The sequence below is a fragment of the Meleagris gallopavo genome, chromosome 1 (genome assembly GCF_000146605.3).
Source record: "Meleagris gallopavo isolate NT-WF06-2002-E0010 breed Aviagen turkey brand Nicholas breeding stock chromosome 1, Turkey_5.1, whole genome shotgun sequence".
NCBI classification, from domain to species: domain Eukaryota; kingdom Metazoa; phylum Chordata; class Aves; order Galliformes; family Phasianidae; genus Meleagris; species Meleagris gallopavo.
This window is the reverse complement of record NC_015011.2, coordinates 7,490,303-7,504,309: the sequence shown is the minus strand read 5'-3', so window position 1 is coordinate 7,504,309 and position 14,007 is coordinate 7,490,303. Positions and strand designations below refer to the sequence as shown.

Here is a 14,007-nt window from a genome sequence, read left to right as displayed (position 1 = left end):
AAGTAAAACATTAATCTGTATACATAATTGCTTTTTTTTTCTTTCTCTTTTTTGTTTTGAATAACACTGCAAGAACTGATATACTTCCAGTGTAAAAACATGTCACAGAGTCATTTCCAGCCATAGCTGTGCATGGGGCTTAGCAGGCACTGTGCTCTCAGCCAGGACTGCAGCCTGGGTCCGGGCTGGGCAGCCATCAGCTGGGCTGGTAGATACTGACCCCTAACAGTGCTTCACAGGACTTAAAATCATAGAATTATTAAGTTGGAAAAGACTACCATGATCATCCAGTCCAATCATCAACCCATCGCCACCATGCCCACTAAACCGTGGCCCTCAGTGTCCGTTCATCTTCTGAGTGATGCCAGGACTTCGCATTGCTTGTATTGGGAATGCTTTGCCTGCCTTTGCAGAAATGCTCTGGGGACAAAGAGCAAGATTTAAAAACCAGTTCTCTCTGCATCAACTCATGAAAATATAAATGTGTTCCTCCTGCAAACTATGCAAAGGAGAAATCTGGAATAAAGCTCTCTGCCTGATCCTATCTTTGTTCTGAAAGCCTCTGCTTCTGAAGAGCCAGGAAAGGATGCTCTGTTCTGGAACAAAACGCATCAACTCTTCAGTACTGTGCAGAATCGATGCAGAAGAGCTGAGGATGGAGACAGAGGAGAGAACAGCCTGATGCAATGCCTGCAAACTCAGCAGCTAGATCCAATACCTCAGAGCATTGCTCTCTGAGAACATGATGCCCATTTTGGAGCAGCTTTCTGCCATGTATGCTGTTGGCTGTGCCTGAAAGGGGGCATTGAGGAAGAGAGGACAGCTCAGTACCTTTGCACTTACAAATTCCCCATAGAGTCTCCATTGGTACTCTCAGAGCATTTCAGAAAGCATCTTATAGGGTGCAGCACTGAGGCCTCCATCCTCCCTGCCCTTGGTGAGGCAAGATGGTGACACCACTAGTAGCAGATCCAGGGCTGCAAAGTATAGCGTGGAGCCCAAAACACTTCAGGCAGTGATTTGTTCTTTTTTTTTCCCTCCAGATTTTCCTGTTGAGCATTGTGAGAGGCTGTGGAAGTTGCCTTGGCAAGCTGTTTGTTTTTCAGCATGCTTCAATGCTGCATTGTGTGTGTGCGTGTGCACAAGGCATGGCCCTGTATCTCATTACACATCCCCTAAATCGTCCTTGCCCCTCTGAGCGGATATTTCACTGGGAAATGAGAGCATCCAGGTTCTCCCGTGGCATAAATACACATGTGGCAGCCACATGTTGTGATGATGGGCAACAATGGACGCAGCCAGGAGAGAGACCATCCATGCAGAGCAAGGACAGCACAGAGTTTTAAATATGGAAACACCTGAATCCACTTTATGCTCCCTAGGAGAAATGCAAAGTTTCAGCCACAGATTTTATGCTGACTCTCAGAGCTGCTCCCTGTGTGCGGGGGCTTTCCATTACTGACATGCACTACATAAAGCCACTGTGAAAGCAGCAGGGTCATACTCCTGCTGGTCCCCTATCTGCAGAGCAGTTCCTGCTGGAACCCAGTGTGAAATATCTCATCTCAGATGGACGGGATGCCAACAGTGCTGCAGTGTGTGTGGGGCGGCTGCAGCCACGTTGGATCCCACGCGGTCAGGAAGCCCAGACAAAGTTGGATTTATTTTGATTGGGAGATCTGGGAATTTCTAAGAAGGAACAAAAATACTCCAGCCACAGAGCAGGTTGGCAAGCCCAACAGTCATTGTTGAAATGTTATGTGTTAACATGTAGAACTGTACACACAAAGGATTTCTATAGCCCAAAATGGGAGTGTTGACCTCTTTTTTTTCTTTTTTCTTTTTTCTCTCAGCTTTATAGGAGATTTTCAGTGGATATTTTAAGGTAAATTTAGATGAAAAGGGTCAATTCACTTCCCTTGTTGTGACCTCAACATTTTTTCCATAGAATCATAGAATCATTAAGGTTGGAAAAGACCACTAGGATCATCTAGACCAATCACCAGCCTATCACCACTGTGCCCACAAAACCTTGTCCCTCAGATTATTACATTAGGCAACATCACATCCCCCAGACAGGGGATGAAAAAGACATTTTGCTACCCACTTCTTGGGTTTAACACCATCCGAGAACATCAGGGTCAGGACAAGAAAAGAAGGGCAGTGTGTTGGATGGAAAACGAAGCTGGAGGAAATCCTAAACTAGAACATCATTAACTGCACTGAGAATCAAACCATGCCTGCTCTTCTGATCATCTTTGCAATTTAAAGTTGGGAAAAGACTGAACTATCAGCTCATGGAGGTGCACCTAGCATCAGGCACAGGGCTTCATCAACATAAAAGTGCTCCCAGAAGTTCAGAGCCGATCAAACCTCTGCTCAGAGACAAGGAGAGGAAACCAGCAAAAGTCATTTTGGACCTTTAATGGAATTCATCTCCAGAGCAAAAGACAGGCACTCCAACTCATTGTGTAGCCTTGGAAAATTGTTTGCGGTTTTCTAGGGAATAGGACACATTGGGATTTGTAGCAGTGTTGAGGATTAAGTTGTTGAAAGTCTAGGAGAAGGGGAAATAGCAAGGGACATTATTAACTGCAGTGGTCCCCAAGGCCATGTTGAGCAATCTGCTGCTGGCTTAGGAAGCCAGATTGCCTGGAAGAGGCTGGGACAGCCTGGGCAGCAGAGCTGGAGGGGGCTCGCAAGCAATTTGGCCACAGCTTAACTTTGTCAGACTGCTGGGCCCTGGGGCTGGGGCTGCAGGACAAGCTGCCCTCTTGCTGTTGGAAGGAGCAAGCCAGCAGGAATGGCCAGATGTTGGCTCTGCCACTGACTTGGGATCCGGCTGTGCCCCCAAGGGCACCCTGCCTGGCAGTGAAGCCTGGGGACCTCAGGAAGCCACCATCACCTGCTTTGCTTTGAATGTAAGACACCTCCAGTCCCTGAGAACTGAACGTGAGCATGGCTGTATAGGCTGTATGCTATGCTCATCCCAGCAATCCAGCCCATTCCTGCTTTGCTGGTGAGAAGTGGGTCACACAGTGCCTTACTGCAGATCCAGGGGACACTACTGAGCCTCGACCCCAAACCTGGTTGGTGCTGGATTTACACTTTCCCTCTGTACTTCTCCTGAGGGCCTCACCCTTCTGATAACACACGACCCTTCCTTCTCCTTTGCTCTCCTTCTAGGCTGATTCTTCAGACTTGAGTCTTACCACTGCACCTTTCAAGTTCTCTTTAATGTAATATTTTTCCTCCCATACAGTTGTACTTTGCCTTTGCCGTCCTTTAAGCCACATTCAAGCCTTCTGCTATTATACAGTAAGCAACAGCAGCAACAAGGAGGATGTGTATGACTGTAATTACCTATGATGGTGTAGGGTGAGATTCCATGACTCGGAATGCCCTTCCTGGACCCATGTCCTTGGTGATATCACCCAATGCACTAACTGAAGCCCTTGGCTTTGCTGAACAATACGACATGATCTCTGCAGAAAATCCTCTTTGCACCACGAAGTACTGCATTGCCCTATGGTCCTGAATGATGCAACGCTGTGACCATGGTATCACGAAATACCAGCTCACAGTGTTGATTCAGTAATGAGTTCAGACATACAACAAGACCACTGGGAACAGTATGCCAGGAGAGAAGGGACACAAGGCATGTCCCCACCTGACACCACTGCTCGTGGCCCTGGATAAAGGGATCCAAAGGCAAGAGCAACCCCCATAGCCTGAGGACATCCAATCCATGGTTTTCCTTAAACCAAACTCTAAATCCTCCTATGGCCTGGCAGTAGAGTTAAAGTTATCACATGCACACAGAAACAGAGATTGCGTTGCCTGCAAAGGACAAACCCCAAAGAATTCTTATGCACAAAGGCCAGCACATCAATTGCTGCAAATCAAATTAAAACCTCCTTAAAACATTACTTGCTTTATCTTTTCAGAAGCTATTGGTAAGTTGCTCCAGAAAGGTCAGCACAAGCAGCTTGGAGACATCAAGAATTGGATGATCTTTAAGGTCCCTTCCAACCCAAGACATTCTAAGATTCTATGATTCTAAGCCAGGCAGGTGAACCATTGCCTGGCCAGGGTCAGTACTGGGGGTACAAGGAGGAAGAGGTGAGTTATGACCATTTTAGCTCCACCAAAACCTCTCTGGTGCCTGGCAGGCAGGAAAAATGCCACAAACACCCACACCGGTGGTGGCCCCCTCTGCACATGGATGGGAGATGCTCATCAGACCCTGGGGTCCGGTACAGAGGGGTGGGATGGAGACAGCCCGGTGTGCAGCGGCAGCAACAGAGCTGAGGTACAACCTCTCCATAGTGCCGCCGCGCACGGTGTGCAGGCACCACACCTCCTTCCTGGCAGAGAGGGAGAGTGGTGCTGAGGTTTTGTTCAGGATGAGGTTTTAAAACCCCAAACCGAAGCAGTGAGATGGGGGTTTGATTTCCCCGTGACCCGGTTTGCCAGAGAGAGGAGATCTGCCCACTCACTCCCGCATCTGCATGTGCTCCATTGCTAAACCGCTGCCAGGGCTATTATTAGAAACAATTGTCTCTCCTGGAAATTCTACACAGAGCCTTGGAACAACTTTTCTCATGCCCTCCCCAGCAGTGAGCACGCTAACAATGAGGCCAAGGAGCCCTCCTTCCACGGAGCGTGTCTGCAAGGCGTGCAGATACACCCAGACGGGCACAGTGCAGAAATACAGCCATTTATTTGTCTTTTCTAACCCTGGATCTGCAGCAACTTTTCTGCTCCGATTTAGCACAAGGGAAGGGAAAAACGTGTCGGGGGCTTTACCCCTCGTGAAGCCCCCAGCTCAGTGTTAAACTTGCTGCAGCCATTTGGAAAGGGAAGGAGCAGTCCATCTTAGCAGGGACAAGCATCCAGATCGGCGGGGGGGGGATGGGGGGGGGGGGAATCGCACACCAACCCTTCTCCCCCACACCCTCAGCCCCTAAAAACCACAACCCCAGAAACCTGGTTGCCCAGCTTTTCTCGGTTACCAAATTCAAGGCTGATTTATTTTTATTTTTTTTTAATTAGTAGGAGGAACAGAGAAGGAAATCAAAGGGCAGAGCATTTCTCTCCGTTTCAGATAAATGGAGGGAGGGGGCGTGGAGCCGCTCGCACACTGCGGCTTGGGCTTCCCTGTGGGGTTGGGGCTGGAAGGGAACCCCGGGGCCTCCCTGCTGCAGACAAAGACCCCGTTACCTTCTCCCGTCCCTCGGCGGCTCCTCAGCTCCGCTCCGGGGCTGAGAGCATCCCGATGCGGCAGCGTTGGAGGCCGCGGTGCTATCGCCTCGCATCCATCTCTCACACCTCCTCGGCAGCTCCACGGCCCTTCCTCTCTTCCCCGTTGCCCTCCACAGGGTCCCCGGCCTCCCTAAGAATGGGGCGGTGGGCAACTGCTTCGCCCCATGCTCCGCTCTGCGACGCTGCAGACCGCTTTCCCCTTCCTTTTCCCGCTTGCCAGCCTCCGGCACCCGGTTCCTGCACAACCGCCACCGCGCTGCGAGGTTGGAGTGGGAGAGGAGGGAGGAGGAGGAGGAGGAGGGGGAGGAAGGAGGAGGAAGGCGGGAGGAGGGCAGCAAGCAGCAGTTGGCGCTGGGTCATGTGAAGCAGATGAACCCGGCTTGGGCCTGCCGACATCTGGGCTCCCCCTCGCTTCTGGGAGGAGGAGGAGGATGGCAGGATGAAGGGATGGAAGGATGGAGGAGTGGAGGGATGCAGGGGTGGAAGGATGGAGGGATGGAAGGATGGAGGGGTGGAAGGATGAGAGGATAGTGGGATGAAGGAATGGAAGGGAGTGGGGGTGACAGCTTTCACCTTCTCAAACCCACACATGAACACCTTGCGTGGATAATGGGGGGAGGATGCTCTGAATGCACACACAGCACTGGCTGGGGGGAAAGAGGAGGGTAGTGAGGGATCAGGATGCCACAGAGTGGGCAGACAGTGCAGCCCTGGGGCAGGGGCATGCACTGTCTGCCACAGATTCCTCCCTGCACCCTCAGCTGGGAGAGGATGCAGCTGTGATGGGATGGAGCAGTAGAGGATGCTACCTGGCAGTAAAGCATTTGTACAGACCGCACTAGCAATGGCAAGGGTATGGCTATTTATTAATTAAATCAGTCACAGAATCATTAAGCTTGGAAGAGACTTCTAGTATCATCTAGTCCAAACGTCCACTCACCCCCCACCATGCCCACTAAGTATGTCCCTCAGTGCCACATATATATGAACACCTCCATGGATGGTGATTCCCCCACCTCCCTGGGCAGCCTAGGCAATGCTTCACCTCTCTTTTTGAGAATAAATTTTTCCACATACTCAGTGGGACCTTCTCCTGATACAACTTAAAGCTGTTACTTCTTGTTCCAGTCAAAAAGGGCAATGCATGTTTGCCTCCAGGTAAGGAAAAAGTGCTGTTTATCTGATTCAGACAAGTACATCAAGAAGCACTCACACCGCAGTCCCCATGTGTATGGCTGTGTCTTCTTGTCACCACTTTGCTTTTCCATGAAAGCTTTCTTTCTGGGTCTGGGGTTGCTCCCAAGATATAAAAACCTGAGGGTGCCATTGTGACATGTTTAGGCACAGACTGGCCAGAAATTGGTTTGCTCTGGGAGGGGAGGTTGGGAGGTAAGCCCTTTCCTTCATTTGTTCTTAGTCAAGGAGAAATAGAATTTTTCCTCTTTGCTCAATAGGAAGGAAGAACAACCACTTTCCCAGAATGGTGGTGGGCAAGGCTGGGAGTCTGATCTAGCTGGGGTTGTTTCTGGATTTGATCTATTGTCAGACCGAAAGCAAAGACCATGTCAAGAGAAAATGCAAGCCCTGACATCTGCTCTTCTGCAACACACATGGGGGGCTGCAAAGGGGTTTTGGTGCAATAGCCAAAAATTTTAGCATCAATACAATTCTCTCCCCTTTCTTTAAAGACACAGACATAAAATGGAGCCACAAATGCAACCACAGACAGACTCTCCTGTCCAGCTCACTCCACCCAAGAGCTGGCTTTGGTTAAAGGTCTAAATATAGAGGTAGCTCTGGCTGCTGACGGTTGAGAGCAAGTGGTTGAGGTGGCCCAGCTCTGCCCTGAAGGCCATCTAAGGTCAGGACACAGTGGCAGGAGGCAGCAAAGATACTCATCTCTGCCCCAGGAAAAGCAAAGGGAGCATTGCAAGGGTAAAGCTGTGTCCTGTTGGGGATTGGCTGTTTAGCTCAGATCATGAATGCTGCTTGGGACCAGCAATGAAAAATCCTATTCTCATGCTGTTTCTCACTAAAACAGGAGGGAAAGTTGCTTCAAAGGAGTGCTCACCATGCAAGTGCCTGCTTGTTCTTGTTTCAGTACAGGAATATGCCAAGGCCATAGGCTTCGCCCTTGGGATAGGAAGAACCTATCATAGCAAAGGCCCACCTGTCACTGAATGGCACACATTGTCCCTCCCTAAGCCACTTTCCCATGGCAGGTTCTGCCTGCAAACCCAGAGTGGAGCTGGGATGTGATACAGTATTATCTAGCTGGTAGTAAAAGAGATCACCTGGAGGATTTAAGTAACAGCAAGAGATTGGAAGCCTCTAATTGGAAACTAATTTGCTTCATGCATAGCGTAAAAAGCTGGAAAGCAAGGCTTGCTCTTCCCAGAGCTTCAATTTTCATCTTTCAGTGCACGTGTAGGGAGTTTCATTAGACTTGGCTTGGAATTACAGGTTCCCAGCAAGACTTCAGCCTCTCCCTTCGGCACTAAGCCTAGGTAAACAGGCATGAGCTTTAGACAAGTCTGGAGGCAGCCACGGAGAATCCTTTCTCATGCCTTCTGAAGAGCTGGTTTTCTGGTGGGGTTGTCTACTGGAGGTACACAAAGTGTATCCCACTACACTCAAAACGTATCTGTGTGATTCCAATGGATACTCCAATAGCTTTGGGGCATTGGCACCAATAAGGAAGGACCTGGGTCATGGCCCAATTTCGCATTTCCTTAATCCCCTAATTCACGATGAAATATTTGTAATAAAAATAAATTACTGTTCTGAGTAAAGATAGTATCCCATGTGTCTAGCAAGGAGCCTGGAAATGTTTGTTACAAATAGAAGAATAATAGAGCATTGTTTCTACCAAGAGTCTATCACAAAAATGAAACTAGACAGAGTTGTTTGCTCTCAGAATAGGACAAGAAACTCTCTCTGGATCTTTTCTTAGGTTCATTGTGCACCTTCCCAGAAACACCCTGGCCAGATCTGGGCTAATTCCTTAGTAGTAAGGAGTTTCCCCAAGCTACAAGGGCAGCAGGCTGAAAGAGAGGATCTGTGAAGGATGTAGAACAACACCTGCAGACATTTGTTGGTGTGTCTATAAGTAGAGAGAAACTGAAACTCTCAGAGCAGATGGAGACCTCAAAACCCACCCCAGCCTGATTAAAGCCTGGAGGTCAGCTTCACTGCAGTGTGGAGGCAACACCTTGTGCTATCCAGAATTTGCTCTCTCCTTAGTCCTCTCCCAGACACATGCTGCAGTTCAGATTTCCTCAACAGTATCTTTTCAGGAAACAACAACACACACACACACAAAGCATTCACCTCCTCTCTTAACATCCTAGCTATAATTCAGCAGCATCAGTGAGAGTGCTTTTCTTCAAGGAGCTTCTGTAATTTCACAAGGTCTCTGGATCTGTCAATACCCAAACAATACAACCCAGAAACAAACATTTTGTCTGGAGGTAGCAGAGCTGCTGTCATTGCAATGATTAGAAGCAGGCGATAGCTGCATCTCTTCCAAGCTGCTTTGTATCATGGCAAGACCCAAAGAGAAAACAGTAACCCAAATATTTAACTTTCATATACGCAAAGGGAAGCCTCCAGCAACCAGATGCCTATGTGCCAAAATAACAACACGCTGATCCCTTTTGTTAGTTCCTGATAACAAAGCAAGGAACAAACACCATGGTCTTGTGCTGAAGAACCACTGTTGACAATTCACTTCCACTCTCCTTAACAAAGATTAAAGTACTGAAATATTTTACAGAGAAACAGAAAACATGATGATAGGATTATGGTGCCTTCAAAATGTGTGAGCTGTTACATGAACATTTCTTGCGTTTTCAGAAAAGCTTAATGAATATTGTCTATCCTTGAACTGCATTAATTAGCACTAACGAGTTGGAGGAGATGTCATGTCATGAAGTAATATTCACACTAAGACAGTGATTTGCATCCATAAGCAGTGCAGTGCTTCACAGAAGTCAATGTTATTCCCCCGTATGGTGCATCAGAGACCCATGGAAGTTGAGAAGGATGCTTTCAAAGAACATTTAGGACATGCTGAAGGTATCTAACTGCCAGCCGCCTGTGGGAGGTGTTTGAGGGTCTAACTCCCTTGCATAACTTGTACTTTTTGAGTGGCAGTAAAAGGTTGGAAAACTTCCAAAACTTAAAAAGAAAAACAGTATGATCTTAGAGAATCATTGAATCATTAAGGTTGGAAAAGACCACAAAGATCATCCAGTCCAACCATCCACCTACCCCACCATGCCCACTAACCCTCAGTGTGTCCCTCTCAGTGCCACATCTACACATTTCTTGAACACCTCCAGTGACAGTGACTCCACCACTTTCCTGGGCAGTCTGTGCCAGTGCCTCACCACTCTTTCTGAGAAAAAGCTTTTTTCTGATACTCAACTTGAACCTCTCCTGGCACAACTTAAGGCCATTCCCTCTGGTCCTATGGCTTTTTCCTAGGAGAAGAGGCTGTTCCTCCCCTCTCCACAACCTCCTTCCAGAGTGCTGTAGAGAGTGATGAGGTCTCCCCTGAGCCTCCTCTTGTCCAGACCGAACAATCCCAGCTCCCTCAAATGTTCCCCACAAGATTTGTGCTCCAGATCTTTCACAGCTTTGTTGCCCTTCTCTGGACACGCTCCAGGACCTCAGCATCTTTCTTGTAGTGAAGGGCCCAAAACTGAACACAGTACTGAGGTGCGGCCTCCATGCAACAAATGTCTCAATTCTAGGAAGCAGAAGCTGGACTGATGCAAGCCAGCCATTTCCCCAAGCCACCAGGTGGCTCTTTTCCACTTCCACAGATCACAGCCAGTGAGAGAGATGAAGAGCTGTCAGTTCCACTGCTGAATCTGTCCCCATCACCTCATTCTTCTTCCAGGATGAGCTATGTCCTTGAGATAGCTTATGCTGACAACTTTGGAAACCAGGTCGAAACCACAGTGGAAGTCATTCAGAAATGCAAAATGCCATCACTCCGCAGCAAGACTTGACTCATATAACTGGAAGAGCAATAACAACTGTCATGGCACAGCACACTTCAAACTGGAATATCTCCAAATTTGCTGTGTGGAGCATGAGTTGTTTCTAATTAAGCCTTCCACTGAACTGCTTCACTTCTGAAATGAACTGTGGGTGTTATTTCCCACTGCCATGCTTTCATTAATTTCCAGGACAATCCCTTAAGTAATTGGGGCACAAAAGGAGGGGGGGAGTGGGAGAAATAGGAATTTAGCTTTGGACAAAATAAGCCTTTGGAGCATCTGATTAATTTTCTCACAGGCTTAAAGGATCTCTGAGAGCTGAAGAGGGAAGAAGGCAGACCTCGCCATTCCCAAAGAGTCAGTGCAATAAATCCCCATTCATTAGGTGAAGAAAGTGCATGCTGGGAGGACACTGAGCTATTAGATAGCTCAGACGAAGATGAGCTGGTCTATTTATAAAATTTGGTCTTCACAAGGCAATCAAAATGGATGGTGGGTCACAAATCCTGTCTGCCGCCTGCAGCTCCAGCCCGGGGCTGAGAGAGGGACACAAGTCACATGTAGGTCATTCGTGTCCCAGTTAGCTCAGGGTAATCCTGGCATCCAAGAGACCAAACAAAGTGAGCAGCTGAAGTGTGCATAAGGGAATAAAGACGATCTCCTTCTGGGTTATTCAGGCTTTTCTGGGATGATACCAGGGAAAAGAGTAGTTCTTGGGGTGCCCTCACTCTTTACAAGCAATGAGCTTGGAGAAGACAGAAGGAAATCTTCCACATGGAAGGTGTTGGGAGCTGTCCGTGTTCTTGCAGAAGGAATAGAAAGGGTGGGGGTTTCCCCTCTGTGATAGGAAGTCCTTCATGCCAAAGCTCCTCTGGGATGGAGGAGACAGAGTATCTCCATTTTCACCTGAAATGGCCTGAAAGCAGAGCAATACAGGAAGTGATAGGGGCCTCTTCTGTCACTAAAAAGGGCTGCATGCTGGTAGGTGAGGAGGCCTCACCCCCAAGGGAGAAGTGCAGGGACTGTTAGAAAAGATGGATAGCGGAGGCATGGAGGAAAACCAGAAATTAGTCATGTCATTGGCAACTGAGATCTGGAGAGATGCTCTCAGACCACTGACATGGTGCAGAAAGAAATAAAATGCATGTAATACAAGGAGATCTCATTCCTACAAAGGCAACTGGACAACTTCCATCTGCGCAAGGGAAATCACTGAGTAAATGGCAAATAACTGAGAATACGGCTGAGGAAAGAGGAGGTTCTCCCCACCCTTTCCTCAGGTGTCACATCTAGTGAGTAATGGTGGGAGCTACCCAGGAACCTGCTTAAGTGAGAAAAGGCAGCAAAGGTAATTGTGAAGAACACAAAATGAGTCAGCTGAGCTTTCTGGGCCCAGCAGCGTAGCTCCTAGATGAGGCTGCATAATAAAGCATTTCCTTTTGCATGAAAAAGAAAAGCAAACTAATTCTTCTTTTATATGGCTTTTTATTTTGCATGGTTTCAGAAAAGAATATTTTTGTAGTTTTACACTGCCTTCTACTGTAGATCACAAAACTTACAATGGCTGGGAAAGCGTTATATTTCTAAGGATGACAAATTTTGCACAAGTCATGAGAGCATTCACAAATGACATTGATATAATTATTGATAACTTTTGCTAAGTAAATTAAAAAATATATGCATCAAAACCAGTTAGGCAATGCTTTCATTTACAGCAAATATAAAAGGCTCATGACTGTTTCAAATGCCCTGAATTTCAGCCTTTCAACTTTCTTATGTGAAGATATTTTTCCAACAGACATACTCAAAACAAGGGATCAATATTAAAGTGACACAGCCAATGACAATCTTAGCAATAGAAACAAAATGTTCTGCAAGCTTACTTGCCAATTCCTGTTACTTTTCAGACATACTTTTCTGTTTCTTAAAATCTTTTTCTCTCCTCCATTGCTTGCCTTCAAAACAATGCAAGGGAAAGCTGATTATCATAGGTAATTATTTTTGTAGCCAAAGCTGCCGTAGGTGCTACCAGGGGGTAGCTTAATTTCAGATGCAGGTATGGTTTTTAAGGTAACCTTTTCTCCTTATTGAAAGTTTTCACTGCCTCTGAGGCAAGATCATTACCTAGACTGAACAGATGGGAAGATGGAGCCATAGAGAGATCACTTTACCTGGTAAGATCCCACAGAAAAATGGAGAGAAATCTGGGAATAAATCACATACCTTGTGACACCAAAGACTTTGTGCAAACTCAGGACCTTTCTTCTTCCCCCAGCTAATGAATCAGTGATTAACAAAGGCTGCTCCATTTCTGACAGTTTAATCAGTGATTTCTACTTTACACTTAGGTTTGCTTTGGCTTTTTTAATCTTTATGAGGCAATCCTTGCAAAGAGAGGAAGCAAACAAAATAAATCTAGGAGCAAGGGAGTCATCGTGTCATAAAAGTGCAATGAACAGATTTCATTTGCCAGAAAATATTAATCTGACGAATAGTATTTGCATTTAGGTCCAGTCAATTGCTTTAATAGCAAGCACCCAAATTACATTTAATATAAAAACATTTAAAATGGACTGAGCATCTTCTAAATAAACATAGCAATAGTCATAATGGAGCTCTGCTAGTGCCAAAGGCACTACAAATCAGTGTTACTTGATTTACTGTTTAACTCGAGTCTAATTGCTGTGTATCTGATGTCTCTGGGAGAGACGGCTCATCTGAACACAATTTCCTTTTCATTACCAAAGCACACCAGAAATGAAATCCAGCTCTTCCAATACCCTGTCCAGGGCAGTCACCACAAGACTATTAACCCTCAGCTAAGGATATTGAAGAGCTCGATTAATTCACTCCATAAATGTTGCTCATTTCCCCTCCATAGGCAGTGGCCTGGTTTCTGAGAGCCTGTGATCTGCACTGTTGGCTCCAAGCAATGTCTTGGCAAAGCCTAGCAGTGGTTGCACAGGTCCATAGAGACTCCAGTCGTGAAGGGGCAGGAGACACTGAAAATGGCCTGTTGATGGACTGAGCAGTCCTTGCTGCCTGGCTATTATTTGGAAAAGGGGAGCCTTGGATTTCAGTGCCTGCTTTGAGGACACTGTGTTTGTAGAATCATAGAATCATAGACCATCTCGAGTTGGAAGGGACACACAAGGATCATTGAGTCCAACCCCCAGCTCCACACAGTACCACTCAAAATACAAATCCTACGTCTGAAAGCATTGTCCAAACACTTCTTGAACTTGGGGCCATGCCCACTGCCCGGTGGAGCCTGCTCCATGCCCACTGCCCTCTGGTGAAGAACCTTTTCTCAATACCCAAAGGTGTTAGGAGGCATCTGTCTGCAGGCAGCATGCCGTTTCCAAAAAAATCAGCATTAAGCATCCAATCCTCACTTTGGCCAACCTAACTCAGAACTAGAAATTTCAGGCAAGTTGTTGGAATTACCCTGAAGCACTTCTTCACCATGACCACCTTCTCTTCCAGAAGCAAAGAACAAGAGGGATTTTATTTCTGAAGATTGGTTAACGCCATCAACTGCTCATCTACCAGCAAAAACACTGCTTAGTGCCCTTTGTAATTTCTGCAGCTCTGTAATGCCATTGCAATCTTTGGGCTATGGCAAACTAGATGTATGTTTTTTGTATGGGGAAAGATGGGTTTATGATGAGGTCTGTTCTCTTCCACCCATTTCTGCGATGTTTTGCCTCTCACTATGCCACTGTCCTCATCT

General features: G+C 46.9%; 1 protein-coding gene across 3 annotated transcripts in view; it reads right to left on the bottom strand.

The window, feature by feature from the left end:
- The window catches only part of FRMD4A (FERM domain containing 4A), a 201,057-nt gene that overhangs the window by 132,815 nt on the left and 54,235 nt on the right, over positions 1-14,007 (bottom strand). Inside the window, exon 1 of one of the 3 annotated variants that reach the window (XM_010716904.3) lies at positions 5,224-5,543. The exons of the other annotated variants lie outside the window; for them this stretch is intronic. The gene's annotated coding sequence lies outside the window, so the exon portion shown is untranslated. Of the gene's footprint in view, positions 1-5,223; positions 5,544-14,007 lie in introns of those variants that run through there. 3 annotated transcript variants of the gene reach the window in all.